Source organism: Lepidothrix coronata, unplaced genomic scaffold (genome assembly GCF_001604755.1).
Source record: "Lepidothrix coronata isolate B3197 unplaced genomic scaffold, Lepidothrix_coronata-1.0 Scaffold26, whole genome shotgun sequence".
NCBI classification, from domain to species: Eukaryota; Metazoa; Chordata; class Aves; order Passeriformes; family Pipridae; genus Lepidothrix; species Lepidothrix coronata.
The window spans coordinates 103,859-119,934 of record NW_016690206.1 but is presented as its reverse complement, the minus strand read 5'-3'; positions in this window follow the sequence as shown (position 1 = coordinate 119,934).

The following is a 16,076-nucleotide window of genomic DNA, read 5'->3' as shown; positions in this document are numbered from 1 at the left end:
CTGGGTCTCACCTAAAAAATCCACTGCGCAGGCTCGAAGGGTTAATGACCTTTCCCAAATCTTCGCTCGCGAAGACTGGCCATTACATGAATAATGATGTTCCTTTGGCATATTTCTGGCATATTTCTGTCTGGATAAAATGAAAGTAAAGCTAATGCTAGCAATAAATTAAACGACCATACATGCTTTTAAAACCGTCTGTGATCTCAAGCCCCTGACCTTTTGGCTCCCTTAACCAAAGGCCACAGCTTCCAATGGCAGCTCTTGAGCTTCTTGGTCTGTAACAACCCACAGAAGGAAGTGCATGGTCATACTCACTTGAAAATAGCAGAGGTGCCAGGAGTGTCATTGGCACCCCGGGTCAGTCATGGCAGGGCCTGGCATCCAGGACTTGTCCATCTCTCTAGCTAGGAGCAGGGCAGCCAGGGGAGCACCAGGGCAGCCCCACCCCCATCATCAGGAAACTCCCTGGGGACTGTGACATGCTGAGACCAGGCTGGGATGTGGGCCCATGGGTTGGCCCATTTTTATGGAGTCCACGCCAAGCAGGGCGAGGCTATGGGGGGCTGGAGACTGGTCCTGTTGTGGGGTCACTGAGGCAGGAGCTATTGGCTCTGGGGGTCTGAAATTGCGTCCTGAGTCATGGGGTGTGTGAAGGGAAAGACCTGGACAGCATTAGACAGGGACGGTCAGGGCCAACAGTGCCCTGTTAAATTAGTGTTCTTGTTTAGAAGTGCTTCGGGCAAGCATCCCACCCCATTTATAATACAGAACATGTGCTGTTTGCAGACACTCCCTTTCCCACAGAGCAGTCTGACCTTAAAAATTACAATCTTAGTAGCAAGAGAATTGACCTCATCAGGTACAGAGTACATTACTGCAGTATGACTCTCATGCTAAACCATTGATCATTCCACTTGCTGCCTATTCTTGAGAGTAAGACTGCACATAATATTCATGTAACTTGCAGAGATTTCTAAAAATAAAGTATTTTTCAAAAAATCATTCTCAGTCCTCCTCTGCAATTTCACTAGTTAAAAGTCCCACCAGTCAGGTGACAGCTTTCAGGTCCCAGCTGAGCAATTTAGGGCAAGTTTCATATAAAATGCTAGTATAATTCTAGGTACCCCCTTCATTTAATGACAGTTCTTACATCACTGCAGTAGCCTTCAGGCCTCGGGTTTCCATCTGTCTGGAGCTCCAGGGCCCTGTTCAGGGCTTTCCCTCCCCTCCCCCTCCCCTCCCTTTACTCTCCGAAATTCTCCAAACCTCTCCTCTCCCTTTTCCCTTTTTTTTTTGAAGCTAACAGCCCATGGCTATGATCTAAGGCCCCTAGTTCTTTTTTCATCCTACACTGTTGTCTCTAGAAGTCTTCTATTCACCAGAATATTGCCACAAATTCTAGTTGCTACCCCAGCGCAGCCTGAGTGCCTCTGATATCCTCCTTGCCCACAATTCCCATGAAGGACAGATTTTTTTCCAGCTTGTGCTCATCCTACCTATATAAAACTGCCATCTAGCTCATTATCTTATTCTATTTATTCCAAGACCGTTCAAACGTGGATGCCTGAAAAAGAGTGAAGAAACAGGGAATGCATATTTACCAAGTTACTATCAATTTGCAGATTAGAGACTTCCAGAGTCAGAGTTATTATCTGTGTGCAAGACCCCACAATGTACCCCTCTTCTGCAAAATACAGGTTTCCAAATTTTGATCCCGTGTGCAGTTTCATCATGCACATAATGCACCACAGCACAGGTTACAGAGTTTTATTGTATGTTTTCTAATCCATTGTTTCCTTTTTTGTTTGTTTTGATCTTGCCACCTGATAGCTTAGTCTAATGCTTCTTGGTTTGTGTACTGGAAAAGATAGCAAGTAGTTGTTCCGTCTTTACCCTGGGCTCTGGGTTATCAGGTATAATCAGATACCGGTCCTTGACACATGTAGATTGAATGTGGCTGGGATACTCTTACACTTTACTGCAGTAGCATCTGCACTGGTAACATAGTTGTAACAAAGTGGCCTGCAACTCCTCCGTTAGCTGTACTGACTGAAATGTATTGAGGTTTTTTGAAAATTCTCTTTGAAAGGTTTGCAGTTTTCTCAAGTTTCTGCCTGTAACAGAAGGCAGAGACAATTTAGTCTGCCTTGTTCTACACAGTGTTTAATCTTATCTGCCTTCCCCTTTTCTCTTCCTTGAGTAGTAGGTTGGAGGACATCATCACAAGCCAGTGTCAACAGGATATTAGAGGTTAGTGAGATAGACATAGATCCATGAACCCCGGAATACAGTGAATAAAATACCTAATATGAACGAACAGAGCGCTTGCCCTCCCCTTACCGACAGCATTCAAGGGAGATCTGGCGAGTGGTATCTCAATCACTGTTACACTATTCCCCTTGGTTGCTACTGTTCTTTTCTTAGTAACCAAGGAGCCTTAAAATTAGGGAGGGGTGCATTCTGCAACAGAAGGGGACAGCATGCTACAATGAAGCAAGAGGAGGGGGATGTATGTGTTAAAGAAGTAAGGCTGAAAAACTGCTTCAAGCAGCCCACTAAATAGCTAAGTTGCTCACCTGCAGAGAGCCAACAGTAAACAAAATTTCTGGATGGGGAGTCTATTTTCTCTTTACTGCAGAACAAAACATATCCTCTCATCATATTCCTATTTTAATAGCACATGATATAACCTTTGCCAGACTTCTCTCTCACTCACAATTTTGCTGACTGATTTTTTTCCTTATTCTTCAATTTTTCTCTCTTTACAGCACACAACAGAACAGCATCAACGTTTTTAGGACCATTCATCTGTCAATCTGTCAACCTCTGTTTAACAGATCTGATGATTACAGGGAATCATTTCAGAAGCAATGTAGTGCTAAATCAGTCCTTTTCAATAGAAATTGAAGTTCCCAATGAAGCACCATACTTGCATTCTGCCCTCGGAGGACCATGGTACCTAACTGAGACAAGACATGAGATCTGCAAGCTTCTCTTAAGTAGCATACAACCACTTTATTTAAAATGGAATTATATGAAATCACATTCTTACTATTGTACATGAAAGTGATCTTGGGTATTTAGACACAACTAGCAAGTGTCAGACAATTTACTTATTTACTTTTGTCTAATAGGAATCTTTCAAAGAGCTTAACATTTTTACAACTACCTAACTCACAAAAGAGATCATAGACTTCCTTTGGATTTAGTGGATTTAAATCTATCTCTCAAAATAAAGACTAGTAAAAAAGTGCTTTATACCGATGAGCTTCTTACAAACCTTTAGGAAACACTTCAGAGAGGCCAATTCCTAAACTGGTGGAAGAGTGTAAGGTAACTTGAAGTAACAAAACATACCCTAATGATTTAAAAATCATCTCTTGGGATAGAAAAGAGTTACTTAAGAGTCTCTATAGAAATTACAATTATCAGTTCCAGCTAATGTTAATGTTACTCATGTTTCTAGGAAGCTAAATAATTTCTTTTTTGGATATGTGGGAGACACTGACCAACAGCCTTTGAATGCCTATTCCTCATGTTTACTAAATGACAGAGTTTTCAGTTGCCTGGCTTCCTTCATATGAAGTCGTCATGGTTTAACCCCAGCTGGCAACTAAGCTCCACACAGCTGCTCACTCAGTTTCCCACAGCGCAATAGGGAAGAGAATCAGAAGAGGAAAAGTGGGAAAACCTGTGGATTAAGATAAAGGCAGTTTAATAAGGAAAGCAGAAGATGTGTGCTTAAGCAAAGCAAAACTGGGAATTCATTCACCACTTTCCATGGGCAGGCAGGTGTTCAGCCATCCCAAGGAAAACAGGGCTCCATCACATAAAGGTTACTTGGGAAGACAAATGCTATCACTCCAGATGTCCTCCCTTTCCTTCTTCCCTCAGCTCTACAAGCTGAGCATGATGCCATATGGTTTGGAAGATCCCTTGGGTCATTTGGGGTCAGCTGTCTTGGTTGTGCTCCCTTCCAATTTCTTGCCCACCCCCAGCCTTCTCACTGTGGTGGTGTGAGGAGCAGAAAAGGCCTTTGCTCTGTGTAAGCACTTATCAGCAGTAACAAAAACATATCTGTATCATCAATGCTGTTTTCAGAACAATACTAAAACATGACCCTATACTAGCTACTGTGAAGAAAATTAACTCTATCCCGGCCAAAACCAGCACAGAAAGCATGACATATGAAACAATTTCTCACTGCTACTGTTGACTGTAATACAGTTAGATCTTCCAGCCTTTATGAACCAAAATGCATAAGACATCTAAATAGATCAAACAGCATAAAATCATACTGCCTGTTGGCAGAGCTCCAGTAAACTCACAGTTCATTTCCAGGCTGATTAAAACTAATTAAAGCATATCTCAAGATAAAACATTAGTAGGAATAAGTCAGAAACTAAGCATAAGCAAACAGGTTCATAAAGAAATCAGTGATAATTGGAATTTTAAATGGTGACACTGGCTTGCAATGTCAGCATAGTAACCATTCCTATGGAGATTAAGAATTCACTGAAAATTAATGTTGAGTCTTTCACAGGCTAAGCAATGAAAGATTTGAGCAGATGGAGACCTCTTTGCCTTAGGGGCAAAATTAATATTCTCTAAATGCATGTACTTCCCAGAATTCTGCATACCCTGAGATCTAGTTATTACTCTACCATTTCACTTCAGAAAAAAAAATATTTTTAAATATTTTTAGATAACAAAGTAAAGGAAAACAATGAAGTAGGATGCTGAGTAAAGTATGACTTCTAGTCATGTTCAAAAGTTTCCACTTTTGGAAATTTTATTTTGTTGTAACACCTGTTTAAAAGGTCTGTGTCTCTGGCCTGACAAAGCAAGCTGATCTCAGGGAATCCATTTTCTGTCCTGCATCATCATGTGACTGGTACTGGTGGTGATATAGTTCTTCACACTAAAAATACAAATATCACCAGTAATACCACAATTCCATAATTTTAGCCCCTTAGCACAAAGATTATCCAGGATGGCACTTCAGTGCAGCTTAAGAATTTCCAAGGGAATTAAATCTTAACGGATATCTCTTTTTCTTTTTTTTCATTGAAAAGAGACCTTGTACATATCTAAAACAAATGAATGGATTAATTTGGTAGTGCAGTTATTGTGCCAAAAGTACACATATGCACATGAGAGGTAAAGTGGCCCAGAGATCCATTCCCTCTGTAGGAGCCCAGAGTATTGTTGCAAGGTGTTTCCTGAGACCCTGTGGGATGATAGATACAATTAAACCTAGAGGGGATTCAGAATTTTGAGGTAAAAAGCAGTTGCAAGTCCCTAGATGAACTGAGGTCAACATGCTCCCCAGTACAATAATAAACATCTGCTCAGAGAAACGGAATGGAGTGTGGAATAAAGTGGAGACTATGTGGCCCCCCTCCATTAAAATCCCAGCAGAATGGGAGAACATTGTGCTACTGAGATCATACAGCGCCTGTCTCAAAAGGGAGAATCTAGATGTTCTGCTGCTAAAGCCAACAATTACGTTGAACTCCCCCCTCAGGTACCAAACCAGAATCACCACCCCTCTCCCATTAAATACACCAATCAAAAATAAAAGGTATTTATGGCTAGAGCTACTCAAACTCCACTCAAACATAAAGAAAATAGTATAAAAGCAAGTTGGGAATAGGGGGAAAGTGGAAGACCTCCACTGAAACTGCTGGATCAGTTGACAGACTGAGTCTGTCTTCTGCCCTAGCAGAGGGATGCCTTTCATGAGAAATATACTCTACACGTGTTAAATGCTACTTTTAGAACTAGAGCTTTTGTTTGTGCTTATCCCATAGTATATTAGTAGATTGCTTCATATTAGTGTTTGTGCTTGCTTAATATACATATTAGCAGATGAAGACATATTCTTGCAGTAGACACTATCACCAACAACCCTCAAGTCTTATTAATCTGTCACAATTTGTATTCATAAAGAGTGTTATTTTGTAAACTGTAAAGTGAGTCTTTACAGTTGCTGGCAGCGGATAACACCAGTTGCAGGACCCACTGGGCGGTCTTGGCTCTGTCGAGTTCCCCCTAACAAGGGAAGTCAAGGTACCCTCCAATCTTGTGAATCTGTTGGTGAAAGCTCTCGTTACAAGACACTGACAGACTGTCAGGCATCAGGATCTTGACTCTCCAGGGGATACCAGCAGGCAAAAATCAAAACTCTCACCTTTCATTTGACACACCCCACCCTCGCTGCTCAATAGAGAATGTAGCCGTACAGAATCACAGAAGGGGTAAGGTTGGAAGGGACCACAGCAGGTAACCTGGTCCAACCTCTCTGCTCAAGCAGGGTCCTCCTAGAGCACATGGCACAGGATTGTGTCCAGATAGTTTCTGAATATCTGCAGCGAGGGAGTTTCCACGTCTCTGGGTGATCTGTTCCAATGCTCCCACACAGTAAAGAAGTTCTTCCTTGTGTTCAGGTGGAAGGAACTTCTTGTATGCCATGCCTTGTATTCTACTAACCCAGGACAATGAAAATAATACATCTTTTTAACAATTATGGATAATCCTTTATACGTAAATATTCAGTTCACTACGGAATATGCAGGTAGTATGAGAATCTCATGCCACAGTTGTATTTCCTCTGATTTTTTAATTATCTATGTCTTTTTATAAAGTTTGGATTATATACAATACATATATATAGTTTTTAAATCGTATAACAGTACAGGTGTTTACTAACGGAATTAACATCAGTTCTTACCTGCCATTTATTTAAAGTAACCCCACATCTGGAATATATTACTCTAGGAGGAGGAAAATCACCTGCAATGATTATCCTAATAAAGGTACGTGCTGGTGAATAACAGCAATATTTGCATATCACAGAATATTTCTTTGTCTTTTAAAATTATTTCACCATAGACATAAACTTCTAAGATCCCTTCATCATGTTACATAATCAAAGTGAATATTTTATAGCTAAAGGGCTAAGAGAAGTTGCTGAAATCCTCTGACCTCAGCAAAGGAATACCACTTTAAACCAGAAAAGAATTAACACACTTAATGGCTAGTGGCTTTCAGTTCTACAATCACTTTATTTCTTCTATGAACAGAAGTGACTGAATATTTTGCAACTAGTTTAGATACTGACTAACAAATAATTATTTGGTTATATAGAAACTACCTCGAAAATCCTTATCTGGCTGATTGCGTTGTTTGAGGTTTTCCATGTATTTTATGCATGAGGTAGAGCACAAGTTTACAAGAATCCTGCAATAGCAAGGAAAAAACTTCCCAAGGCATATCCTGTTAAGTAGCCAACATTTAGAAAAGATTTTTAGATTTAAAATATACTTGATCTTAGGTGCCATCACACGTACCTCAGGGTGTGATGATATTTGATATTCAAAGGAGTACTAATTTAATGTTTACAGTGTTTAAAATGACAAAAACCCTTGTCTACAAGCTCCATGCACTATTTTGCCCTTCCAATGCTCTGTGACCCAGACATTATAACAACCAGGGAGGCATAAAGTTCCACCTGCCAGGAGTGAGACCACTCTTTTCCACTGACTGAGATGCCCCCAAACCAGATCGCACTCCCGATGAAAAAAATCATTATACATATATATATATATGTAATTTAAAAAAAAAAAATCCCTTGTATTTTTCTGCAGCTCAGAAAGAATTTTAAAATTCCAGGATGTGCCACTTTCTGGGATGAACAGAAACAACTTCGTTAAGCTCTAGTTAGCTGGGATTCCTTTCTCAAACCGTGCAGATCAATAAGCCATATAAGCGTGCATTAACTCTTGATGTGTCTCTCCACATTAGCATGTACTGCAGGCTAATAGGATTCTTCCTACCAAGTTCAAAGTAGCACGACTTTAAACACATTTTAGTAGACAAAAAATTAGAAAAAGGACCCATCTGGTCATGTATTAAATTTTACTTTCAAAAAAACCACCCTAAACAACAGACAACACTATTTGATTAATATAAAGCCTTATATGTAATTCTGATATAAAACTCAAATAACAGACCAAAATACATACTGATGTTCAGTTTTTCCGTGGCAGAAGGCTTTTATCCTGTGCACCAGATAAAACACTTCATTCTGGCCCTGTGAGAGTTAGAGGGAGATCTGTTACCAAAATGGAAGGTCAGAATTTGAACTATGGGTGTTTTCCATGAATTATTGACTGAGATTTTTTTTCCAGTAATAAGATAAATGTTATTTTCTCTGTGTATGCTAGAAGGAGGGGAAGAAGGGAACCATTTCATTGTTTATTTTAAGAAATAAGCTTTTATACAAAAACTGAGATCCATTATCACTGTAGTCACTAATGTATCAAAGTAAGGAAATGTATTTCTTTTCCATTTCAGATTACAAATCAATAATTACAATACTGCATTTAATTTATGTACACTCACTTACATGCTCAGAGCTCAACAACGACTGTCTTTTCTTCTGTATCTATTGAATGCATCTCCTGTTCCAGCTTTATTGTATCTTATCCATCCTCTTTGCACTGAAGAAAACAGTGACAACCAGGGTGCTTTACCAAGTACACCTCAGGCCTCACTGTGGAGAGTTAATCCACAGAATACAGCATAAAACCAAGTGCAACTATTCCTGACAATCACTTTTAATGTCCAACAACATAGTTTGTCTTTTTGCTCATCACCTTTCCCACATTTATGTTTCCTTTGTGTTCAGCCAGTGCCTGAAAAGAGCTAAACAAGATAGTGTATGGTTTGGGGGTTGTCTTTTTGTTGTTGGGGTTCGTGAGCATGACTGGGAGCTGGCGGGCAGGAGAGGGCTGTACCAACTTGATATACATTCTGCTCTTAGTTTAAAACAAAAGCATGGGGAAAATAAGCTTAGTCTTCTGGTCACTTGATAATGTAATCCCCATGAGCAGACCTTTCCCCATCTGGATTAGAAAGATGAGAGTAGTCAAGGTTTGACTGTTTACCATTTTATAACTAAATCATATATTTATTGTTATAGCAATAGGTTTTACTTGGGCAGGACATAGAAATAGTTTTAAAACTTACTAATAATGGATAATTGCTCGTGAATTTCTGTGACGTGGACACTAAAAGCATTTTACTGAAGCAGAAAATTTAGCTACTAAATGTTTGGTATTTTGATGTTTATTGCATTTTTTGCTCTATTATAAAATAGAGCAAACAGTTTGATTAGAAAAAAAAATGAGTTAATTTATTTTTTTTTTAATTATAATAGTATAAAGCTGGAAGCATCTTAACCCATAATAAAGTATTCATACCATGGTATGAAGTGAATTAGCATTTCAGCACAGAATCAGAACATATGATTTTTTGCTAAATATTTTTGTTCTGTAAGTGAAACTAATGTAGTTAAACAACATTTTTAAGTACAAATATTCCTTCATAAAAGAAAATATTGACTAGCTGTAAATATTAACAGATAAATCAAGCTGGGTAGATTGTTTCCTATATTGAGTGCTAGGTCCATTGACCTTCAAATCTATCATGTTTTGCAACATGTATTCAATTGTCTTACAGCAACACACTTGTTTATTCTATGTCAAGAAACTACCTGACATAATGTGCATTCTATTGTCAGAAATAATGATTCTTTCCGTGGAGTATGGCATGCAGGTGAGAGGGGAGGAGAGAGGTAAAGGTTATTTTAATTTAGTTATCAATTCTCTCTAAGACAATTTGTTTAGTTCACCATAAATTCATCACCACACAACTCAGCTATTCCTAGTATGCTGCCTTCAAAAATTTATTATTTATAGATGCAGTTATGTAGTAACTCAAATGTCTGGAACAATTCCATGACAGAGATTCAAAAGGAATATTACACCTTCTCTACAATTTCTAGTAGTCCTTTCTTAAGTTGATGAAGTGATTAAAGTTAAATGTACCATGATCCCTGTTGCTGCACATCTTAAGTTCAGAGGATATTGCTTTACTTAATTGCCTTTCTAAACCAGAGAGCTCTGTCACTGCAGCAAGAGCATGTAAGGGAACAAGAATAGCTACTGAAGAGGGAAAAGGCAATCAGCATGATGAACAGGAAAAAGTTAATAGCTAAAACAGAACTGGTCTGCTACATCCCCATTCAACGGCTCCCTGAAACAAAGTACTATTGGATTACATTTTCTCAGTTGGGTATTTGTCTGAAATTCTAGAGCCATCTAGACAGGCTTAAATAGGATAAGAGTGTTCTCCACGATAATAAACATTAAATCCAGTGACTGAATGACAGACAGAAGGTGATCCTGTTTGTTTGTGTGTGTGTGTGTGTGCGTGCGCAGGCGCATGCTCGCCTGAATGTGATGGCCTCTATAGGCTTGAGTGATTCAACTGCATTTCTGGCAGAGCCTATTATTCTGCATTGTCACAGCCAAACACATTAAATATTTATCACTATGGAGCAGAGTGATGCTGCAAGTGTGGAATTCTGGTAACAATCTCATCCAAGCAACTCCCTAACGAAGTACAGATGTGATTTCAAAATGGAAGGGAAGTACAGAACACACACATGTGCACATGCACACGTGCATACACACAAAATACACTGTGGGTTATTTATGTTATGCCTCGTATTGATTATTGCCAGATGGATGAGGAAAGCAATAGCTGACAGATTAACCATATGGATCTGCTTTAATTTACCCTGAGTTATAGGTTTGCAATTCTCTCTCCTCCCTTTTTGGCTCTGAAACCTACAATTTGCCAAGAGGGAAAAAATGTAAACTTACTGTAAGGAACACATTTCCATTATAGACCTCCTAATGCTACACTCAGAGACTGAGTTATCTCTCTTTACAGGAACTGCAGTTCCGGCACCACTTCCTAAAGCCACAGACAGTACCATGAGCAGGAGATTTTGCTACAGACCAATGAAAAAAAAGTGTTTCAATACTGATGAGCCTTGCAGACAATAGATCCTAACTGAAGAAGCTTTGTTTAAGATTCTGCTTTTCACAAAGCTGTTTCAAATGGCCTCATGTAACATTCCAACAAAAAATCCAAAGACAGCAGTTTTCAAGGCATCATTCTATTCTGAAAGCTGGGAGATCTCAGCAGTGCTTTGAGCTTCAAAGCCTTGGCTCTGGAGGCTTTCTAAATACCTACTCTTCCTACAAGAGTCAGATATAGCACAAGCTACAAACTCTCTCAAAGCAACATATGAAAACACAGTTTCCCCACCCAGCTGTGACCTCCTAAGACTTGTGCATTATGCATTAGGAGGCTGGAGTGTAAATGGATACTTCAGAGAGGCTTAAAAAAAACAAAGTCTAATTGATGAAAAAAGCTTTTTGGTCTTTCTGCTAAAATGGATTTGAAACAATGTATTTTCTATACAGTTTAACCTTTGATTTCTATTGTTTTGATTTACAGTTACCTCCATCCCAATTCCAAGGGCAGAGGGCAAACAACCCTCTATTGCTCATAGCTTTTACTTATATATATACAACAATTTAGTTGTCTAACCTTTCTGCTTTTCAAATCTATCACTTGTGCCTACTACCAAGCAAGTTGCTATAGACTTTTCAGTTCTCTCTAAATCCATAAAAGACCTCTAAAAGTAGTAGAGGCATCAGAGAAACAATAAATAGAGTCAAGGCAGAACAAAAAGGGGTAATACAAACTAGGAAATCAGCACTAGAGAGAAATGTACACCATGCTTCAATGTGCCATTCATATCTTCTGAGGGTTACAGGCAGATACCAGCCTGCCTGGCACTAAAAGGTATTAGCCCTTTCTTTCAGGTCTTGAGTCAAGAAAAACTGTGGTTGACAGAATTTGCAACTAGTCAGAGTTTTGTCCCTCAATTTTGTGACTCTTTCTGAGCAATTTTGGACAAGTGGGTCATTTTATTCAATTTTGTTATCCCTAAAATGAGAATAATCACTAGTTTGTGCACAACAACTGCTAGGGGAATTAGCAAAGCATTTTCAAACTCATAGTTAAAATCTATGCTCCATCTACTCTAGCTCTGCCAGGACATAATTCTAAAACCACAAAGAAGCTGAGAAGTTTCCACCTAATCTGATAAACTATTCTCAGCTGAAAATTTAATAGCCTGCTGGAACAAATGGCAAAAGCCCTCCTGATTTTAACACAGTTAGGATTTCACCTCACGAAACAAAGTTCCTAATGGAAGTCATGCACTTCAAACATTTGCACACTACAGCCCTGTATCTTCAGTTTCAGAAAGTATTTTGTAATTCATGCATGACTGCCGCTTTACAAAAAAAAAAAAAAAAAAAAAAAAGAAAAAACCAACAAACAAAGCCTTAAATAAAACGTCAGAATGTCAGTGTTCAGTGAAACCCGTACAAAATACAGTGGTTGGCCTTAAAATCTTACTATTTGTAAACAAAACTATTTTTAATTCAAGGGCTGCCTGAGCAAATAATTCATTTTCTATTATCAATTTTGACAAAAGCTAGCAGCTTAACACTCTGCAACACATATAATCAATGTCCAAAGACATATTTTAGGAAACATAAGGCCATTTGTAGTATTTTCCCTTCCTCAGACAACAACCACGAGAGTTCAGTTTACTATTACACAGTTGGTCACCTACCAAGCCTGTGAAAAAAGCAGGTTGGGAATCTATAGCTCTCAAATCCCAGTCCTATGCATTAGCAGATAAAGCACAGTCTCCTTTTGTGCACATGCTGCTCTGATGGAAGGTAAAACTGGAAGCCAACTTATGGAAAACTATTATTTTACCGTAAAGGAAGGAAGGTTACACACACCTCCCTGAAGGTGAATAACTAAGAGTAACATGCAAGTGCTTCTTTTGACAGTTGAAGCCCTGAATGAGGTGACTCATGTGCCCAGGACTGTTGTTTACAACTCTGTGGAAAAACAGGATGATATCCTGGTGATATAGCCTTGGGCTTTTACTCAGAGTGACAGAATTGTTCATTATTGGAGTGTATTGGCCCTTATTTCTAAATAGTCCCTCTGGAACTGTGCAGGCAGAAACTTGGAAAAAGGCAGAGGTCCTTCAGTTCCAGTCTAAGGATAAGGTATTTGTGCATTACTTCTGGACTTGCAGAGAGAAACACTTAATAGGATGCAAGGAGAGGTTATTTAGATTCAATCCATGCTGGGATTCAGAGGAGGGAAAACAGACTCAGGTTGGTATATAACATACAGGCAAAAGGGCACACAGGGAACCAGGGTTAAAAATTTTAAACTTCAGCCATAAAGTACAGGCATGCACCAAAAGCTTTTCTCTGCTTTCTTTAGAAAACAGAGGGCAAACTTGGAGGGCAAACTCAGTACAGAGCATGTGAAGGTAGATTTTGTCCAGCTCTATAGATGTAAAACTCCAAACATTCACCCTGAAAGGCCAAATTCAGAAATGCTGTGTTTAACTGCTTTCACCAACCCTTGATAGACAGCTTTGTTCCTAAGTTTTCCCTCTGCACTTTAACTCAAATTTCAGGCATATCTGTTCAATGTCAGGTAAATAATCAGAATATCTAAGTGGGATTTAAATGGCAATGTAAGTGCAAGTCCTTCTATATACAGTACAGGCAGAGGCTGTGTTATTTGCTTACTCAAGATGCTACATGCAGTGTACTACACAAATGTTCAGATTACAACTGTGTTGATAAAGCCCCAGAGTGCAGCTCAAATGTATTCAGTAGCTCTGCTGGGTTTCTTGATTCAGCGGTTTCTTTATCAGGAAAAAGTAATATCACTTCTGACATCAAGCAAACATGTCACTTACATGTCCATATGCCTGTATATTATGAAAACTTATGGCCACATCCCTACATAAAACCATGTAAAATATTTCAGCTGTATCAATTATACTGGTTAAATCCAAGGGTGTGCATCTGAGTTGTAAAAATTATTGTGATGCTGGCTAAAGACCTGGGTTTGTGTTCTGACACATCTGTGGCAACAGATTAAAACTAGATGACCCAGGTGTCCTGCACCTTCCTGACAGACGCTGCTAGGCAGTGAAATAGGCCTAAATCAAGTTGTGGGCCATAACCCCTTCAGCCATCTAGTTTTAATCCATTGCCACAAATCTGCTGGATACCATAGAAGCAGTTATATTGTCCCAAAGTTCTTTTGTCAGTATAGCTCATTTCACACATTGAACCACTGTAAACTATGCTAGCCCTAGCACTTTTCTGCTAGTATAACTGTGATTCCATTAGTACGGTTTTATTGGGAAAGTTATCCAGCAAAGCTATCTGTAAAGCCAGGCTTTTCATTAGGAATGAAACTGCTAACAAGTCATTACTATTACTAGCCAATTGAGTTATCTTGCTGAAATGAATGGACTATTTGGACCTCTCAGAACTACTGCTGCAAGCTCTTTGCTCTGGCCCCAGTGATTCAAGTTCCTGGGTTTTGGTTTTTGGGGTTTTTTTTTCAAGCAGAACATCATTGATACAAAATGATCTGCTACCACTTTAAGACCTTCTTCAAGCACTTACCTGCAATAGCCTGGAAAATTCCCTAGGTCACCTGGAAAGATCTCAAACTTCTGCTCTGCCCAAGACAATATACTAAGAGAAATACCAATCTCATGATTAATGCTCAAGTTCTCTCTTATGTGACTTTGGGCAAATATTTTTATTTCCTTTGCAGCAGTTTTCCTCTCTGGTGAAAGGGGATGGTCCTCTTACTGGCCTGCTGTGACAGACCTTGCAGCTCACTGCCTGAGTATAGAGTCAAAAGCAGCCTTCCTCTTTCAAGTGCTTTCAGGAAAAAAAAAAATGATCAAGAGACTGCTACCAAAAACCCTCTAAATACATCAGTTGTGTTGTTTCTGGCTGCTGCTCTACTGGGTTCAATCTTTCTGCTTGAAAGTTGCAGAAGTCCTGTTCCAACAGTCATTGGTATTCTTAGCTGAAGCTATGCTTACGTGATCAAAGAGGCAATGCTGCAGGTGTTGACTTGGACCAGAAAAAAAGGTACCATGGTAGCTCCTGAGAAAGCAGCAAACTGTGTATTTGAAAGCCTGTGAGAGAAGCACTCTGCATGCTGAAAGAAAGACATTTGATCAAGCAAGAAACATAGCCCTGACTCATCCAAGGGTACTTTGGGACAGCCCCGAGCTGTACTCAAGTCACATGATAGCTTTGCTGCCTGTCAAAAATCAGGACAGCTTTGTTTGCCTTGGGTTAGCTGGTTCACATGTCCCTTGCCTACATGTGATCTCATGTAACTGTTCATTAGGGTGTCCATTTTGCAGGGGAGAAAAAAAAAAAAAAGGCAAAAAAATTACAGAAAGTAAAAAGCCACAGGTTTAAGGATTGCACGGAGGAGAGATAAAACCCACAGACTTCATGGGTAATCAAAGCCCTAGTTTCTTCAGACTTACTTGTTAATGTGATAGACAGTGGATTACAGTTGAGAGGTAATTCCAGTTTCTGGAAAGATCTAGAAAAATCAGTGGTTAGTAAACAAATGTAGGCAGCAGGAGAGGGCTCTTGATTTTGCACATGAAATGAGAAAAAGAGGCACAGGAGAAGGCCTGATATTCCTCTTCCGTGGACACTAACCTAGTACAGAATTATAGCCCCGTCTTACCTGCTTCATGTAAAGAGTAATGCCAGGGAATGGAGGTACCCTGGTTCGAGTTCTTCCCTGTTTGCTTTCATCATCTGCAATGTGCCCACTCAGGGGCTGACTAATGCTGTGTAATTGATGGATATTCACACTCTGGAGCATCACGGTAAGTAACAGCATTCACAGCATTCACAGCAGCTGGGAAGAAAGAGATTCTTGTTAAGTAAATAGGACTAGAATTAGAAGGCAAGGATTTTAACTAAAGCTAAGTATTTCTGAGGCATATTTCTGACAGCTCATTCACTTGCATTAAATGCTTCAAGATGTACAAAAATCTACATTATTTAAGACAGCTGGTTCTCTTTGCCATCAAGTGTTTCTGAGGCTGCATTGTTACGGTTTGAAAGCTACTCTGCTAACTTGGTGCCACGTATTTGAAAAATGTTTGCTAGAACGAACAAACAAAACCAAGAAACACACTATTTTCATTTGCTGCCTTTTGTTTTACAGAACATTGCAAAGATTCTTGAAGTTAACAGGCAAAG